The sequence below is a fragment of the Sus scrofa genome, chromosome 1 (assembly GCF_000003025.6).
Source record: "Sus scrofa isolate TJ Tabasco breed Duroc chromosome 1, Sscrofa11.1, whole genome shotgun sequence".
NCBI classification, from domain to species: Eukaryota; Metazoa; Chordata; class Mammalia; order Artiodactyla; family Suidae; genus Sus; species Sus scrofa.
In genome coordinates, this window is record NC_010443.5 from 58,291,636 (window position 1) to 58,311,258 (window position 19,623).

Sequence of the window (19,623 nt, forward strand, 5' to 3'; positions counted from 1 at the left end):
CACATCTCAATACAAAAAAAGAAAAGAAATAACCAGGTGACAACAAATGTTTGTACTTATATTTAATTACTAAAACATCCCAAGTGAGTGAAGATCCCTCACTTCACAAGTGCTTTGCATACACTGTTCTCTTTGCCTCTTTTCTTTGCTAGCAAACTCCTTCTCATCCTGCAGTGCACTTAGTGAAACTTCTTTCACAGCTTCCCCCCACCCCCAACCCGAGGTCAGAGCCGCTTCATGTGTACTTTGGGCCCAAATCCTTTGCAGCATTTCATTACATTTATATCCCACTCTCCTTTTTAAATGTATATTTCAAATGGTGATAAAAAACACATAGCATTGGAGTTCCCATTGTGGTGCAAGAGGAAACAAATCTGACTAGGAACCATGAGGTTTCGGGTTCGATCCCTGGCCTCACTCAGTGGGTTAAGGACCTGGCATTGCTGTGAGCTGTGGGATAGGCCGGCAACTGTAACTCTGATTAGACCTCTAGCCTGGGAACCTCCATATGCCACTGGTGCAGTCCTAAAAGGCGAAAACAAAACAAAACAAAAACAGCGTAAAATTTACCATCTTAACTATCTGTAAGGGTACCGTTCAGTAAAGTTAAGTGTATTCCTACTGTTGTGCAACCATCACCACCATATCCATCTCCAGAATGTTTTTCATCCTGAAAATGGAAACACTGTACCTATTATCAGTTCCCTTTTCTTCCCTCCTCTCAGCCCCTGACAGCCACTCTTCTATCTTTTTTCTCTGTGACTCTGACTAGGTACCATTTTCTCCACATCCTTGCCAACACTTGTTATTTTTGTTTTTGTGTTTTGGCACTTGCCATCCTGATGAATGTGAGGTGGTATTTCACTGTGGCTTTTTGATTTGCATTTTTCTTATGCATCATGACCTTAAGCGCTTTTGCATGTGCATGTTGGCCATTTGTATGTCTTCTTGGAGAAGTGTCTATTCACATTCTTTGCCCATTTTTTGATCAGGTTGTTTGTTTTCTTGTTGCTGAGTTATAGGAGTTCTTTATACATTCTGGATATTCACCCCTTATCAGATACAGAAATTGCAAATATTTTCTGCAGTTCTGTAGGTTGCTTTCCCCCTCTGTTGATTGTGTCCCTTGATGCCCAGAACTTTGGGATTTTCATATAATCCAGTTAATCTACTTTTATTCTTGTTGCTTGTACTTCTGATGTCATATCCAAGAAATTATTGCCAAGCCCAATGTCGAGGAACTTTTCCCCTGTGTTTTCTTCTGAGAGTTTTATAGTTCTAGCTCTTATATTTAGGTCTTTGATCCATTCATAATTTATTTTAAAATAATGTTTATATATGATGTAAGTTAAGGATTCAAATTCATTCTTTTGCATATGGATATCCAGTTTTCCCAACACTTTGTATTAAAAAGGCTATCCTTTCCCCTTCGAACAGTATTGTATCCCTGTCAAAAATCACTTGTCCATTTATGCAGGAATTGATATCTGGGCTATTTTATTCCATTGATTTCTATGTCTGTCTTTATGACCGTATAACACTGCCTCGATTACTGTAGCTTTGTGGGTAAGTTTGGAAATCAGGAATTGTGAAATCTCCAGCATTATTCTTCTTCAAGATTGGTTTGGCTCATCAGGGTCTTTTGAGATTCCATATGAATTTTTGGGTAGATTTTTCTATTTCTCCAAAAAAAAAAAAAAAAAAGAAAAGGCCTTTGGGATTTTGATAGGGACTGCATTAAATCTGTAGATCACTTTGGGCAGTACTGATTTGATATCTTAACAGTATTAAGTCTTCCAGTCTGTGAACACGGATGCTTTTCCATCATTTGCGTCTTTTAAAATTTCTTTCAGCAACATTTTGTAGTTTTCAAATGTACAAGTCTTTGCTTTTTGGTTAAGTTATTCCTAAGTACTTAATTTTTTGATGCTGTCATAAGTGGAATTGTTTCCTTAATTTCCTTTTCAGATTTTTCATTTATTTCCTCTTTTCTGGGTGGAATGATTTGTTCAGTTTTTCTTTCTCTGGGCTGTAAGCTTTAAGAGTGTAGAAACAGTGTCTGGTTTTGCTCACAGCTATAGCCCAAGTTCTTTGTATAATAGTAGTCACAGACTCAATACATACTCAGAAAACACTTGCTAAATTTTTCTACTAGCTTTGGGCTGGTTTAGTAGACTCATTATCTGCTTTTGTATGTGAATGAAGATTTTGTTGATGCTGAACCTTTTGCCTTGACTATCTCTTCAGCCCTCCACCCTTAAAAACAGAATGCTGATATTTATATAGTGCTTACTATATGCTACAAATCTCTGTATGTGTTACTTTATTTCTCACAACAAGCCAGTGAGGTGGGTATAGAGTCTGACTGTACCTTGTTGAAAGTTTTAGTTCTGGAGCCAGACTTCCCGAATTTGAATCTGATTCTTGCACGTGCAAGCTGTGTGATCTTGGGCAAGTTACTTCCTCTCCCTGTGCCTCAAATTTCTGTAATATGGGATTCCTAAAATGCACATCCCTTTGATTTGCCCTGAGGATTAATTAACATATTGTGTGTCAGTTGCTTAGCACATAGTAAGTGCTTAGTAAACCTTAGCAATTATTATCTCAACTTTGCCAGTGTGAGTTTAAAGAGGAAAAGCTGCCCCTGATCACACGTAGGCAGTCTTGAATCCCTGAGTGCTTAAGCCCTGCGGTAAAGTGCCTGCCATGTACACCATTCTCCCCTATATCTGAGACAGGGCAGTGAGGAAACTCACAAACCTCTAGAGGATAAAATGTTTGAAGAGTTGAGAAATGGAGCTTCCTGGGATGCCAGATCAGCATGAGCAGGGATGGCCCTTTCATTTTTCAGAAATCCCTTGGAACTCCTGGTGTCCTAAGGAGAAATCTCACTCCAAAGACCAGAGGTCTTCATTCAGTGCAGACCAGCCAGACCGCCACCAGGACTTGGTGGACCCAGTGCAGAGTGGGGAGAGCATTCAAGGGGACTGGACCCAGGCTTACCCTCCTCTGTGCACAAGATTTTGCTGTCACCACCCTCATCGTTGCCCTGTGATTCCAGGTCTCCAGAGAAGACCAGGCACTAGTCCCTATCTTTTGTCCTTCAGAAAAGACCAGGATACTAGTCCATGTCTCACCCTGTTCTCACCCTGGGCTTCCCAGGATGCCAGTCCCTGAGGGTGGGGAGCTGGACCCCCAAGTTCAAAAGAAACAGTGACCATTGCAGTAGTCACATTCTCAACCGGTTCTCTAATATCAATGGCTAATATCTGTTGAACACTCACTGTTCCTAGTGCTTTACCTGCAATTATTTATTTATTCATTTATTTTTGCAGGGTTTTTTGTTTTTTGTTTTTGTTTTTTGGTTTTTTTAGGGCTGCACCTGCAGCATATGAAAGTTCCCATGCTGGGGGTCAAATTGGAGCAGCAGCTGCCGCCTTACACCACAGCCAAAGCAATGCTGGATTTGAGCCACATCTGTGACCTACACCACAGCTCACGGCAACACCCACTGAGTAAGGCCAGGGATCGAACCCACATCCTTCTGGATACTAGTTGGGTTCCTTACCGCTGAGCCACAATGGGAACTCCCTGCAATAGCTTATTTTATCCTCAGATGACCAACATGTCTGAGTTTGCCTGGGAGTTTCCCACTTCTAGCATTAAAAGTCCAGCATCCTGGGAAGCCCTTCAGTCCTGGGCAAAACAGGAGGCTTTTATCTTCACAATCACTTTGGGAAGCAGGAATCTTGGCACGGAGAAGTGCCATGCTTTCCTAAAGATGCACCCCTATCTAGTATCTGAGGCAGAATTAGAAGTCATGAAGCCTGGCTCCAGGGGCTTGTTCTACTAACTGATATGCAGTGCTGCCCAAACCAGTGAAAGCAGCCTCTGCCAGTAAATGCTTGGGTTTGGTCCACATACCAAATGGATGGCAAATAGTACTGGCAGCTCTAGGAGAAATAGTAAATTGTGCAATATGAAATTTCCCAAAATTAAAAACGGAAACTCATACTTTATTGCTGACAAAATGCCAAAGATTGCTTTCTAGACTCCCTGGCTCTCAGATTTGGTTTATTCTGCTTTTGCCTGTGCCTTTTATTTTGGTGAGAGTGAACATAGGGACAAGACCTGTGTTGTGGGGGGAGGGGGGGTCACTTTAAGGCTGGGAGGAGCAAGATGAGATTCTGTGAAGAGCTTTCATCTCCTCCACTTCCTCTGTCACCTCCATGGAACATCGCCCACTTAGCTGCCACCTATTGCTAGTCTTCTTTTGCTTCTTTCCTTTCCTTCTTTTCCTCCACTGCCTGTGCAGTTCTTTTCTGCTGCATTCTTGCTTCTTATTTGCCTTGTAAATAAGAAATCCTGACAGTCAAACTTACAACCTTGGTTTTTTGTTTTTTTTTTTTTGCTTTTGTTTTTCTTCTCAGGGATATGAAAAGTAACAAAGAGGAATGTTTGGGGCACATTCTGTGTAGTCATCTAAGTCCGTGTTTTTGTTGCTTAGATGATTTGCATATAGATTCAAGTGCCATCAGATTTCACACAGATAAATAATGATTCACAGTTTCAGAAGAATACTGCTGTGTCCTTTTAGGCTGCTTTTCATAATAAGACTTTAACTGCTCTTAAAACACTAACTAAATCTCATTAACATTATCTCCAGCACATTAATAGGAAAAACAGGTCTGTAGAACAGTGACATTTTATGATTAAAAACACATTTATTTAAATGATGGAGTTGCCTCCATTTGAATATTGCCACTGCTTTCGTAATAATAGCCAAAGGTTTTTCACAGATGATTTTTAACAGGCATCCTCTGCTATATCTCTGCTAACAGTGTAAAACTTGAACAACAAGCCTGGATTTGGTATGGGCTCATTATGTATCAGAAATTCCTCAGTTGTAGATAGTTACTGATGAAATTGCTTCCAAGGAGAAAGCTGGGCACTTTTGGAAGTTACCCTCATACCACCAGGTCACTAGGGTCATGTTCTATTCCGCGAGCAACTGTCATGGCTTGTAAACGAGTCTGTTGGGACATCAGGGCATCCTTGGTTCACCTGAAGAGGAAGGTACAGAGACAGACTAGCCTGAGTGCATAATCGAATGCAACAGAATTGCTCAAATCTGTTACTTTTTGTTTGTTTGTTTGTTTGTTTAGGGCTGCAGCCTTGGCATAAAGAGGTTCCCAGGCTAGGGGTCCAGTTGGAGCTGTAGCCGTCGGCCTATGCTGCAGCCACAGCAAGGCGGGATCCAAGCCATGTCTGTGACCTACACTACAGCTCAGGGCAATGCCAGGTCCTTAACCCACTGAGTGAGGCCAGGGATTGAACCTGCAACCTCATGGGTACTAGTCAGATTTGTTTCCACTGAGCCACGACGGGCACTCCTATTACTATTTTTTTTTTCTTTTTTGGATTCCCCTGCGTGCGTATGGATTTCCCGGGCCAGGGATCAGATCCGAGTGACCTAAGCTGAAACACTGGCTCTTTAACCCACTGTGCCAGGTTGTGGATCCAACCTGTGTCCCGGGGCTCCCAAGACGCCACTGATCCCGTTGTGCCACAGCAAGAACTCCTATTTCTAGTTTTTTTAAAATCATGAGTAACGCAGAGCAGTTGCTGTTCTTCAGCTTGCTGTTCTTCAGCTGAAATAGACACACACTTTGTATTCCATTGTCAAAATATCAGATAATCCAAATCAGACAATGACTTCCATTTAAGAATGAGCAACTCCACTGAGGAACACTGGGTGGGTGGCAGTTTGATAACTGAGAGAGTAGAGCCAGCAAACTTCCCAAAGCTCCTGGGGAACGGGGATGCCTGGCCTGGGCAGAGAGGAGCCAGAACTGCTGCCTCCACAGAGGTCCCCTGCCAGGTAGGAGGTATGAGCAAATCACAGCAAACCTCCCTGGCTTGAGTAGAGGCGCAGGGCTTGGGTGGATGGCATTGGACAAGGAGCGCCCCAAGGGCAGAGGACAGGTTTAAGTGAAATGGAACACTGACTCACTGGAATCAGGACAGTGGGCTGGGGTGTTTTACGTTTCCCTCCTCTCCCACCCTTCTTAGAATATCCACGTGGCTTGTGCAACTGGAAAGTCCAGGACGCAGTGATGTGGTCTGACTCTCTCTCAGCTCCATTTCTCCTTTGTTGGCCTCACACTCAAGCAAGTACCTGCTCTGTGAAACCAGAGCAAAGGTGGTCCCCAGCAGCTCCAAACTCACATGGTCCTTCCTACTCAACATCTCTGGGAAGGGGCAGCACTTGGTCTTCCAGGGTCCATATGTCATGCCTTTGATCTGTCCTCCTGGGTCATGTGCCCATGCCATAGACTTATCATTGAAGAAAGGAAGATAAAATGGAGCCCCTCTGTGGGTTAAGGACCCAGTGTTGTCACTGCAGGGGCTTGGGTTGCTGCGGTGGTGGAGGTTGATCCCTGGCCCAGGAGCTTCCACATGCAGTGATGCCTGCCTGCTCTCCCTCCAAGTTCACAGTGTCAGAATGCCTGTGGATGATACTCCTACAGTGTGCTGGTGGTCATGTACCAGAGGATCTTGGGTGCCAGACGAAAGTCTGCACCCAACTCCTCCATCAGTAGGGATCTATTTATAATTTTCGAGCCTGGCCATTCAATGACTCAGTTTCTCACTTTGGGGAGGGCAGTCTGGGAGCAGAGTCCAGGGTGGATAGAGAGAACAGAGACAGGTCGGGGGGACAGGTAGGGGCTCTCATGGGAGTCTGGGCAGGAGGGGAGAAGGCCTGAATGAGGAGGAGGAGGCAAGAGGGAACAGAGAAGGGAGTAAAAGTGATGCCTCTTTTGGAGACAGAGCTTCTCAGTTATTGATTTGCTGTTGGGGAGCAAAGAGAGGGCAGTAAACAACCAAAGTCCTGGAATTAAGAAAGAAGAGGAAGAAGGATGGCATTGGTTGTATAGCAGGCAGTTGGGAATATGGATCTGGAATTTGGGAGAGTGGTTGGAGCTGGAGAAAGAATCCTGAATATACTTATAGCTGAAGCAGTGGGAATCATGAGATTATGGCCACAAAACTGTAGAGAAATAAGAGGACAATAAATGGCAATCAGTCCATCATTGCTGCAAACTTGGAGTTATCCCTAATTCCTCCGCCCCTCACATCCCTGTACAATCTTTCAGTCACACCTGACAAGTCTGTCTTCGAATTTTATTCTGCATAGGTCCACTTCTATCCATTTCCACTCCTTTCTCTTAGTGAGGACTCTCCTGCCTGGACCACTGCAGGTACAGTAGCTTCTAAACAGTCTCTTTGCTTCCATTCTTGCCTGCCTCCAAGCTATCATCACATGGCATAAAGGTTTTTTTAAAATGTGAATTGTCTATATATATATGTGTGTGTGTGTGTGTGTGTGTGTGTGTGTGAATCACTGTGTGCTTTGCTATATACCTGAAACTAACATGCTATTGTAAATCAACTATACTCCAATGTAAAATAAAAATAAAATTACAAAAAGAAAAATTGAAAAGGTAAAATGTGAATTGTGATATGTCACCCTTAGGGGCTTAAGCCCTAATGGCTTCCCCTTGAGGTTAGAATCAAATGCAAGCATCCTGTCATTGTCCACAAGACCTTGCATACCCGAGTCCTTGCCTCTCTCTCCAACTTTCTGTCATTGTCTCCTTCCTTTACCACCTTTTAATCACATTCGTCTTTAAGTTTCCCAAACCTGTCAAGCCGTCTACCAGTTCTGCTCTAAACTCCTTCACCAGCCCTAGCCGCACCTCCTCTTTTTCATCCTGTCTCTCCAGCTCTCACTTCTGTACGCCATTCCTTTAATCCTCCCAAGAACACAGAGTTGTTTTATTGCCTAAAGAATCATCTTTGACAACAGATCCCTCTGTGGCCACCCTGACTCTCTCACTCCTGCACTGCCACAAGAAGCTGAGCAGGAAACAAGGTGCATATTTAGAAAACTCCTTAGAAGTCAACGGGGAGGGAACCCCAGTCTGACTCATTGCATAAAGCCCATAACAAACATCATACTTTTCCCTTTTAAAATATGTTCCATTTTTAGAGTAAAATACTAAAAATGAGATTTATTTTTAAAAATAGAATGTAAAAGGATTTTTTTCTTGGCAAAAGAAGGCATCTCGAGTTTTCCTAAAATATACTGATTTTTTTTCCCTCCTAATATACTCAGAGTTTGTAACTTCACTTTCCACAATTCAGTTCACAGAAGTTTTCAAGGGTACAACAGTTGCATAAGATAAAGCATGCTTGTGTTATTCCTGTGTCATAGATAGTAAAATTGAGGCACAGAGTCTCACCAAGGGAGTCAAGGTTAGCAACCAGAGAACTGTTAGCTTTGAATCTTTGCTCAAAGCAATGACTAATTCCATTTTCCCAATACTTTCTTCTTAAAATATAGACTAAATTCCTGCCTTTGTTTTCTAATACCTGCAGTGAACCTGAGTATAAAGCTCTTAGTGATTTTTTGTGCAGCACTGGGTAGGGTGTTCCCAGGTGCTGGTTTCTTCGTTCCTTAGAGCCCTCAGCAGACACTAATTTTGCGTTGAGCTGCCTGCATTGAGGCTAATTTTTTTAAACTTTTTTAAAAAAATGTTGTGTTCATTTCAGGTGCACAGCAAAGTGATTCAGTTATATATACTCAGATTCTTTTCCATTATATGTTATTATAAGATACTGAATATAGTTCCCTGTTCTATACAGTAGGTCCTTGTTTATTTTATATATAGTCGTGTGTATCTGTTAATCCCAGACTCCTGATTCATCCCGCCCCACCCCCTTCCCCTTTGGTAGCCACAAGTTTTTTTTTTTTTTCTATGTCTGTGAGTGTGTTTGTATTTTGTAATGAGATCATTTGTATCATTTTTCTTTAGATTACACATATAAGTGATATTATATGATATTTGTCTTTCTCTTACTTAGTATAATAATCTCTAGGTCTATCCATGTTGTTGCAAATGGCATTATTTCATTCTTTTTTTTTTTTTTTTTTTTTTTTTTTAATGGCTGAGGGACTATTTTTGGTAATACATTTGTGTTTTGTCCAGTAAGCAGCCAGGCAGAGAAGCAGTGCTGGGACAGTGAACTTACACTTTAGCGTAATTTCAAGATGTGAATAACAAGTTCTTTTTTTAAATAAAAAAGGAAATGAAATTAAAAACAAGACTTCAATTTAATCTTGGAGACTTGAAATGAAAAGTTTACCCCTTGTCAATTTTGTTCCAGTTCACTAAGTCTCAACAATCACAACAGCAGGGCAAAGGAAGGAGAGAGTGCCACTTGACCTCTGAACCTCCTGCATTTGTGGGTTTCATCTGGCCTCCAATAATATTTTAAAGGGTTTTCTATGTTCACAGATTTCTGCTTACATTAAGAGAGCTTTTTGTAGATATAGATCTATTTGATGCTAACCAGACAGCATATGATTACCATAAGGGTAATTTATAGGGGAAAAAAGTCCCACCTGAATCCCGAGGTATTTAGATAAGTACACACAAATAAATTTGAGATCTTGCACCAAGCCCTGTCTAAACATAACTTCATTGTATTTTGATTTGGGTGGAAAAATTAAAGCTAGTGCTCGCTGAAAACATGTTCACAGTAAGACAGGCCAACCAGCTTGACTGTTCTTTTCACCTTGTCTAGCCTCCTGAGTGCACCAGGACAAGGGTGATAAATCCTACTCAGGCAACTGTTGTAAAGGAAATTGAAAGCCATGTAAATCCAGGGTTTCTATTAACTGCTAAGAGCTTAAGCACCCATAGTCAGTTCCTACTTAGAAGCATACGTGTTCCACATCTTTGTCAAAAACTGGAAGGGAAAAACACAAGATCACACTCTTTCATCACATACAAAGGGTATACTGGTCCTGAAAGTGTTTTTAGTGCTCTATGGAAAAAGAAAATAGTTTTTGACCAAAGCATTCAATTTTGCCTTTAAAAAATTAAGTAATTCCAAAGAGAAACGCATTTTTTTTCCCCTCAAAATCTTCGCATCTTAGGACGGGAACAGTAATAATTACTGGCAGACATTGGACCAGTACTTCATATGTAGTCTTTTCTTTTGCAACCCCGCAAAGTCATTTTTATTATCTCCCTTTTACAGATGATAAATGAGGGCTCGGATGGGTGGTGAGTGGCCAGTTCCGTATTCAAATCCTGACTTCTGTGATTTCACACTGCTTCTCTGGGAAATGGAGTCCCAGTTGTGTGGCAAGACTTATTTTTACCTTCATGGCCCCAATCTGTATCTTGATTTATTAGTTTTCCTTAGTGAGGGAGGGTAATAAAAACGATCAACTCTGACATTTGACTTCACCCTGAAAATGGCCGTATTAGACAGCCGTGCCATCCTGTTGACATTGGGTCACACTTCAGCTGGACTGGGTCCTCCTTCTCACCTCCTGTGGCCTTACTTGAACTCGTAGAAACTCATTCTCCCTATTCCCTTTTCCCTCCTTCGGTGAGTTTTCTAACATGCCATCTTCAAAAGGCACAGCTGACTTAGATCCATGAAAAGTTATACGCACCTCGGGATATAAATCTAATGACGTAACCTGCTTATTGTAAAGGGTCCAAACTGTGCATTTACACCTCCGCGAATTTTCACATATAACCAGCACCCAGATCAAAAAATAAAACAGTACCAGTCAGGCTAATGATATTTTAAATGCCAAAGGGAATATTTCTATTTCAAAGTGTATGTAAATAATCTGTTTATAAAGGTAAGAAATGCATTTGAAATGTGTTTCATTATGCCCCACAGTGTTTTATGCACTGATTTTAATACCTTGTGTTTTCTGAAACCTGTGATGCATTTAAAGAGACGCCATGGCCAAGCATCAGAGTATACACAACACTTCTCTATGCAAATAGAAACAGAAAATAACCAGTAGAAATATTAACAAAGCGATCTTTGACAAAAAAAGGCTTGTGGACTTGAGAAAACTGATCAAGTTTTTTAGTAATCATGTAAAGACAAAGGGAAGCCACAATGAAACACTTTTTTTTCCCATCCAATATTTGGCAAAAACTTTAAAGCTTTGACATCATCAAGGGTGAGCAGTGATGTGCAGCCATGGGGACATTTTGTCTATGGCTGCTCGTTATGTGATTTGGTAAAAATACTTGGGAAAAGGCAAACAAATACATAGAACTTATGCTGAACAATTTAAGCAACAAGATATGAACACTTCTCCCACTGCAGCCCCACATCAAAGCTCAGCACCACCCAGTCCTCGAACATCTTCCTCCTGGTGATTAAATTAAAGATTGTCTTTTTACAATACAGATGTAGATTTTTGTGCTATAGTTTTAAGATGTGCTCCTCTTCAAGAAGCAACTCCTCTAGGAGGACCTTTTCTTTTTATTCACAAGTAGGTCTGAGTTTCACATTCACAGGAAAAGAAAGTTCCCAGTAAAATCCTACTGGTTTTATGGTTTAGTTTGTCAATGTCTTCTGAATATGGAGGATTAAATATAATACACAAACTCTTTTACTTTTATCTCCATCGTTTACCTTTAGCTCTCCTATCTCCAGTGGCAGATCTGCTGTTATCCATTTCAACAAGGCAAGCACCATTTCTAGTAGAGAACCTGAGGCAGACTTTCCTGCTGAAGGAAGAACATGCTGGCCCCCACGCATGCAGGGAGTCTGTTATGTTTCAGTGAGAAGTCCCATAGGATGTTACAGAGTGACACTTCAAGAGGGGAGGAAAATCCAGATAGAGCCGAGATGGAGGAATAATAGAACAAGGTGAATGGGAAGAAGAGATGAGTCTGAGTTAAATATTCTTGGGCAAAAAACTGCCCCGAGTTCCAGTTGTACCAGTTAGTTTTGGATGATCTCAAGAAAGACTCACTCTCTTCTGCCAAATGGTTTCTTTTCTTTTTTTTTTTTTTTTCCTTTTTTTTTTCTTTTTAGGGCCATACTGGTGGCTTAAGGAGACTCCCAGGCTAGGAGTTGAATTGGAGCTACAGCTGCCAGCCTACACCACAGCCACAGCAACTTGGGATCCGAGACACATCTGCGACCTATGCCACAGCTCAGGCAACGCCAGATCCTTAACCCATTGAGCGAGGCCAGGGATCAAACCGCAACCTCATGGTTAATAGTCGGATTCATTTCTGCTGAGCCACAATGGGACCTTCATCTTTTCTTAGGTAATTTTTAAGTCTTCAAGACTTGGGCATAGAATGTGGATTAGCGCTCAAATGTGGTCTACATTAGAATCTCCTGGAAGCCGTGATTAAACATGCAGATGCCTGGGTTGTAGTCTAACCTACTGGCGGAAAATCTATGAGGTTGCAGCCCAGACACAGGTTTACAAGAAGCTCCCCTTTATTTCACTTGTATTTTATTTCTTTCCCAGTTTTATTGAGCTTTAATTAACATATAACATTGTATTAATTGAAAGTATACAGCATAATGATCTATATAAGTACATATTGCAGAAGGATTGTCACAGTAAGTTTACTTAAAATCTATCACCTCACACATATAATTTTTTTTTCATGTGATGAGATCTACTCTCTTAGCAACTTTCAAATATACAATATACTATTTTTAACTGTAGTCACTATGTTGTATATTACATCCCCAGAACTTATTTATTTTGTAACTGAAAGTCTACTTTTGGACCATCTTTACCCATTTTTCCCATCTTTTACCTCCTACCTCTTTCAACTACCTGTCTGTTTTCTGTATCTATGAGTTCAGTTTTCCTAGATGACACATATAAATGAGATCATACAGTATTTGTCTTTCGCTGTCCGACTTAAATTCTCTTTACATAATGTCTTCAACTTGCATCCATATGAACCTTGGCTGTTCCTAGGTTGTTCCCATGTCTTGGCTATTGTAGATAATGCTGCAGGGGAACAGTGGAGTGCATCTATCTTTTCCAGATAGTGATTTCATTTCCTTCACATATATACCTAGAAGTGGAATTGCTGGATTGTATGGTAGGTTGATCTTGAATTTTTTGAGGAATCTCCATACTGTTTTCCATAGGGGTTGCACCAATTTACATTCCCAGCATCATGTACAAAGGTTCCCTTCTCTCCACATGCCCACAAACACTTATTTCTTATTAATTTTCACACTCTCCAAAACCTGTGAACTGCTCCAATATGAGAGCAACCCCCCACAGATAATTGTTGTGGGAAAGTAAAACCATAAAGTCATTGATTTTTAGAGTTCAAAAGAACCTTAGACAGTTTTCATGGGAAGAATCTACAGGCCAGTGATTGAGTGAGTGGGGCCCTGCCATCCAGTGATACAGTCACGAAGCCAAAGCCAGAAGAAAACGCCCTGATGCCCAGCTTAGAGCTTATGTAATACTTCCATTCTCCATCGCTAAAACTCATTTAGATTGTGTTTAGAGTTATCTCTCTATTTTTTGGTGTGGCTATTTTGTGCAAAAAACAAGAATTTAGAAAACATGGACACAAAGAGTTAATAGTTTTTTTTCTTTGAAGTCTTTTGTGTTTTGTACAAAAAGTTATTTTGTATATACTCACCAAAACTTATATGTAATTTTGTATACCACTTAGATTTTTTTTTTAAGTTATGCTATTGTAAGCTTGGTTTTATAGTAACAGCTCTTAGTAAAAGTAGTTTCATGTTAAAACCAAGTTTATCAATGTTATAAAAGCTGCAGTGGTTGCTAAGAGAAACTGATACTTTATTCCCATGGGAACCATTGTTTTACAGTGAGAAATATAGCATCTCCAGATTCAAAGGATTAAAAACTTAAGTTCGAGATGGGAAGTATTTCACTCTTCCTGGAAAAATGTGAAAATTACCAATCTGTGATTGGAAAATGTGGTCATGGGGCCGCAATCTCCCAAAAGGATGAAAATGTTCTAGGTGCTATTCGATTTCTTCTTCTCCTTCCCTTGTTGTTGATGGCGAGGCAAGGTGATTATGACAGGAGAGTGAGGGCAATGAAACTAACTTCTGGTCAGTCACTCTTAGAGCAGGGAAGTAGTTAGGAGACAGCTTCCAGTTGATACTGCCTCCCCTGGTGGTTAGGATCTCTGATTAGAGAAGGGAACAAAGGGAAGAGATTTTGAGTTAGACCAAGCAGCTCTGCAGCATTTAGGTACCAGGATAGCATTTCCATCTGGGCATTGGCTCTTAACTTTAAGGTAAAGGAAATGATTTTAAGTAAAAGAAAAAAAATCGATTTAATTCTGCTCAGAACTGAGGATCAAAATGAGGTGGAACTGACAATAATTGTAGTTTGTAAACTCAGTTCCTGGATGCACGCTATTCCCTGAACCTCACATTCAGCATCATTAGTCCATAAAGATAGCATTCCATATCCTCAGGTTCTGAATCTGTGGATTCAGCCAACCAAGGATTGAGGATATTCAAAAAACCAAATTCCAGAAAGTTCCCCAAAGCAAAACTTGAGTTTTCCATGTGCTGACAACTATGTACATAGCATTTATAGTGTATTAGGTATTATAAGTAATCTCAAGGGGATTTAAAGTGTATGGGAGGATGTGGGTAGGTCATATGCAAGCACTATGCCATTTTATACAAGGGACTTGAGCATCCTTGGAGTTTGGTCTCCAAGGTGTGGGTCCTAGAACAAATCCCCCTCAGATATTAAGGGGAAACTCTGTTGCCACAGGCAGTGGATTAACTAACTGCCTTACCTTCCCTGTCTGACTTCTTTCCTCTCCTGGTGTTCCCTGCTTCTCAGAAAAAAACTCATTGAACTCTGATCATTGACTCAGAGTCTGCTTCTGAAAATACACAATCTAAGACATGTACTGAAAAGCTCAAAGAAAGATTATGTGAGTGAAATCTATTGAATGGTACTTGCAGAAGAGATGGAATCATCCCCGCAACAGATGCATACAGACATCTATCCAATTGTTCACTTATCCAGTTAGTACTTTGTGATGGATGCTGTGTTGTATGCTCCCCCACCCCCCAGTTAAACACTTACTGGCCAGCTTTGGGAAGTGCTGCTGGCAGTCAGCCTTCATGGGTGGCAGACTCAGGATTAGCTTTGGCTCAAGAAAGAAAGCTGCTTTCCTCTAAATCACACCTCCTTCCCAGGATGGTCCCCAGCCAATGACAGATCCAAGTGGGATTATAAAGGCCCAGCCCTCTCAACTCATTCCATGAGCTCCTAAGGTCTTCCTATCTTCAGGATGCCCTGCCAGATCCATTCCTTTGGGACTGTGTGTGTTGGGGTGGGGGGCCTTGGCTCCTCAATCTGCTGACCCTGTTCCTTCCCTTTCCTCAGGTGATCCCAGAGTAGGCCCTAAGAAAGCTCCTGCACAGTAATCTCCATTTCAGAGTTTGTGTTCCTGGGAATCCCACCTATAACAGCATTGATGAGCACCTACTGTGCACTAGATGCTAGTCTAGGTGGTAAGGAATACAGTGGGAGCGAATAGGATTCCTGCCCTTACGTTTCATTAGGAAGGAATTAATATTTTATTTTATTTTATTTTATTTTATTTTATTTATTTATTTTTGTCTTTTTAGGGCCACACCTATGGCATATGGAGGTTCCAAGGCTAGGCATTGACTCCAAACTGTATCTGCTGGCCTACACCACAGCCATAGCAGTGCAGGATCCGAGCTGTGTCTGCGACCTACACCACAGCTCACAGCAATGCCGGGTCTTTAACCCACTGAGCGAGGCCAGGGATCAAACCTGTGTCCTCATGGATGCTAGTCAGATTCATTTCTGCTGAGCCATGACAGGGACTCCAGAATTCACATTTTAGAGCAGGGGTCAGCCAACTTTTTCTGGAAAGGGCCAGATAATAAGTATTTTAGATCTTGTTGGCCATATGGTCTCAGTCCCAACCATTCTGCTCTCCCACTGTAGCATAAAAGCAGCCTTAGAACTATATAATTGGAGTTCCCGTTATGGCTCCCATTATGGAGTTCCCTGACTAGCATCCATGAGGACGCAGGTCTGATCCCTGGGCTTGCTCAGTGGGTTAAGGATCCGGCATTGCTGTGAGCTGTGGTGTAGGTCTCAGACATGGCTCGGATCCCCAGTTGTGGTTGTGGTGTAGGCCAGCAGCTATAACTCCGATTTGACCCCTAGCCTGGGAACCTCTGTATGCTGCGGGTGCAGCCCTAAAAAGATTAAAAAGTTAAAAAAAAAAAAACCTATGTAAATGAACAGGCATGATTATTTATCACTAAAACTTCATTTACAAAATAAGAGGTGGTTTGGATTTGGCTCCTGGGCTATAATTTGCAGATCGCTGTCCTAGAGGGCAGGGAACAGGGAAACCAATAACTAAACAAGAAAACCTCAGATAGTGATAGTGCCATAAAAGAAAGAAATTAGGATGATGTGATAAACAAACTATTATTTATTTTAAAATTTAAATTAACTTTTTTGAATAAGTAATATATTCACAAGGTTCAAAAAGCAAAAGAATTGACAAAGTATTCCTTTACAAGTGTACATCCTGGTTCACTTTGACCCCCCCATGGAATAATTTTATTTACTACTTTTGTGTTTCTTTTGAATGTTTCTTAATGGGAGTATAAGCAATTTCTGATGTTTCGTTATCTCCCCTTTGATGTAAAGGTTAACATTTAGTACTTCTTGTCCTGCACATTATTACGTGTTATTTACTGAATATGCCCTGGATCTCTTCAAGATCATCCCCATTTGTTTTTCTGTAGCGGAGGACTAGTCCTAATCTGTGCATGATTGTTTAAATAATTAATTCCCAGAGTTCCCATTGTGGCTCATTGGGTTAAGAACCCGACTAGTATCTGTGAGGCTCTGGGTTCCATCCCTGGCCTTGCTCAGTAGTTTAAGAATCCAGTATTGCCACAAGCTGCTATGGAGGTCGCAGATGTGGCTTGGATCTGGTGTTGCTATGGCTGTGACATAGGCCGGCCGCTGCCCCTTCATTTCGACCCCTGGACCAGGAACTTCCATATGCTGCAGCTGTGGTATGGCCCTAAAGTTAATTAATTAATTAATTAATAGATAGATAGATAGATAATCCCCTATTGTACTGGTCAGCTCCTCCAGAGAAATTAGTCTAAGAGGATGTCCCAAGACACTCCGCAGAGTGATTTGGCAAGCTGGAGGCCCAGGAGCTCTGATGGTGTAAGTTCCGGTCTGAAGAGCAGCAGGCTTCAGACCCAGGAAGAGCAGATATTTCAGTTTGAAGACAGAAAAAAAGCATGTTCTCCCTTACTGTACAGAGGAGGAGGGGAAGGGAGGGTCAGCATTTTTGTCCTGTTCAGGCCTTCAGCTGATCCACCCACACTGGGGAGGGCCATCTGCTTTGCTCAGGCTACTGATTGAAATACTAGTCTCATCCAAAAACACCCTCACAGGGATACCCAGAATGACATGTGGCCAAATATCTGGGCACCCGTGGCCCAGTCAAGTTGCCATATAAATTTTTTTGGGGGGAGGGGGCTGCACCTGCGGCATATGGAGGTTCCCAGGTTAGGGGTCTAATCAGAGCTACAGCTGCCAACCTGCGCCACAGCCATAGCAGTGCAGGATCCGAGCTGTGTCTGCGACCTACACCACAGCTCATGGCAATGCCAGGTTTTTAGCCCACTGAGTGAAGCCAGGGATCGAACCTGCAACCTCATGGTTCCTAGTCAGATTCGTTTCCACTGCGCCATGATGGGAACTCCTGCCATATAAAATTAACCATCACATCAATGAATGGACATAATTTTGCTACTATAAATACTACTACAATGAATAACCTTGTATATATATATATGTATCATATATATGTATCACATAAATATATGTATCATATATATGTGCGTGTGTGTGTGTGTGTGTGTGTGTGTGTGTGTGTATATGTATATATATATAATTTCATAAGTATGCAGGTGAATCTATATGTAGGACAAATTCCCAGAAGTGAGATTACTGGGTCAATACGAGTAACTTTGATGGAAATTGCCGCATCACCATTCACAAGATTATTCTAATTTGCAGCCTCACCAGTATATGTGATTGTTCCATCTCAGCCCTGTCGACAATTATCTTGGAGGAATTTTTGCCAGTTTGAAATCATGGAGCTTTAATTTGAATTGCTCTAAGTGAATTTGCATGTCTTTCTGTATGTTTAAGGACTATTTGTGCTTCTGCCTCTGAATTTTCTTTTTATGTCTTTTGTTCAGTGGGACTATTGGACTTTTCTCAATTTCTAATACTATTTATTTATGTATTTATTTTTTAATTTTTAATTTTTTTTTGCTTTTTAGGGCTGCACCCGCGGCATATGGAAATTCCCAAGCTAGGGGTCGAATCGGAGCTACAGACCTACACCACAGCCACAGCAATGCAGGATCCACACCACATTTGTGACCGATACCACACTTGTGGCAATGCTGGATTCTTTAATCTGCTGAGCAGGACCGGGGGTTGAACCTGCATCCTCGTGGATACTAGTCGGGTTCGTAACCCACTGAGCTGCCACGGAAACTCCCAAAGACTTATTAAACATTAAGGAGCTTGATCCTTTGTGATTAGGTTGCAAATGTTGTCTTAGTTTGTCACTTATATTTTGTGCTTATGTTGCTCTTGTGTCAGTTTGTATCAATTTTTTTCTTCTATGGCATAGGTATTTTGAACCTTGACTAGAAAGGCCTTTGAGGGGTACTTTGAATGGGGTGCTCCGGCTGATAGAGAGACCCCAGCTCCTTGCTTGTGTGCTGGGGAAACGTTTGCAGAAGATGTACTAACTACTTGAGGCAGCTCCTATGGAAAACCAGAATGTACATAGCTGAACAATTCACCAGATGAGAAAGGAAACTAAAAATATGTTTTGACCCAATGTAAACATTACAAATGAGGTAAAACAAACGTTATCAGAGAATCACACATAATGAAAATAATTGTATTGATTCCAGACTGGAGAAACATAATCTCTTTGGGGGAGAAAAAGTTATGCTTTGTCATCATTCCTTCTTCTGAACTAGGAATGCATAGAATTGATAGAAGTTTTGATAAATACAGCTTGACTAATTTAAAATTGATTTTAGAATCTCGCTGTTTCATCTTCATCCATTGAAAAGCAGGTTTGCTTATCCTGGTAGCCTTTTATGGTACTTGAATAGTGGTCTGACTACTTTTAAAAATGAATAATGGATTAAAAGTACACTTTGCAGCTTACATTAGTTACTTTTGTAATGCAAAATAGAAGCATGATAATGTACTATTCAGCATGCCTTAATATGATTTATACATACACTCCACAGCATAAGTAATTCATTACGCCCTTCACAGTGCATTTCCTGGGCACAGAAGCTCATGTTTACCAGTATTTCATCTCCTAATCAGGTTGTCTAATGGGGGGTGTCTGGGACCATGAGAGAGGATTCCATGCTCTGCTTGCCCCGGACTCACTCAGTGACTTCAGGCAATGCTCTTCTGAGCCCAGGGCTGGATACTTATGAAAGTGAGTGCATAGCACCTTATGGATCCAGCTCAGAAGAGGGGCCTGTGGACTAATTACTTTAGGACTGTAAACCGCTTTGAAGTCTGGAATTAAGCAGGCTTCATGGTATAATAATTATTCTGGGAATTATCCTGCTTTGGATATAATACTCCACAGTGGTCATTTAATAAGGCAACAG

At 41.3% G+C, this 19,623-nt stretch overlaps 1 long non-coding RNA gene across 2 annotated transcripts in view; it reads left to right on the forward strand.

Annotated features, from left to right (window-relative positions):
* The window catches only part of LOC110260365, a 73,919-nt gene that overhangs the window by 2,631 nt on the left and 51,665 nt on the right, over positions 1–19,623 (forward strand). The gene's annotated exons all lie outside the window — the stretch shown is intronic.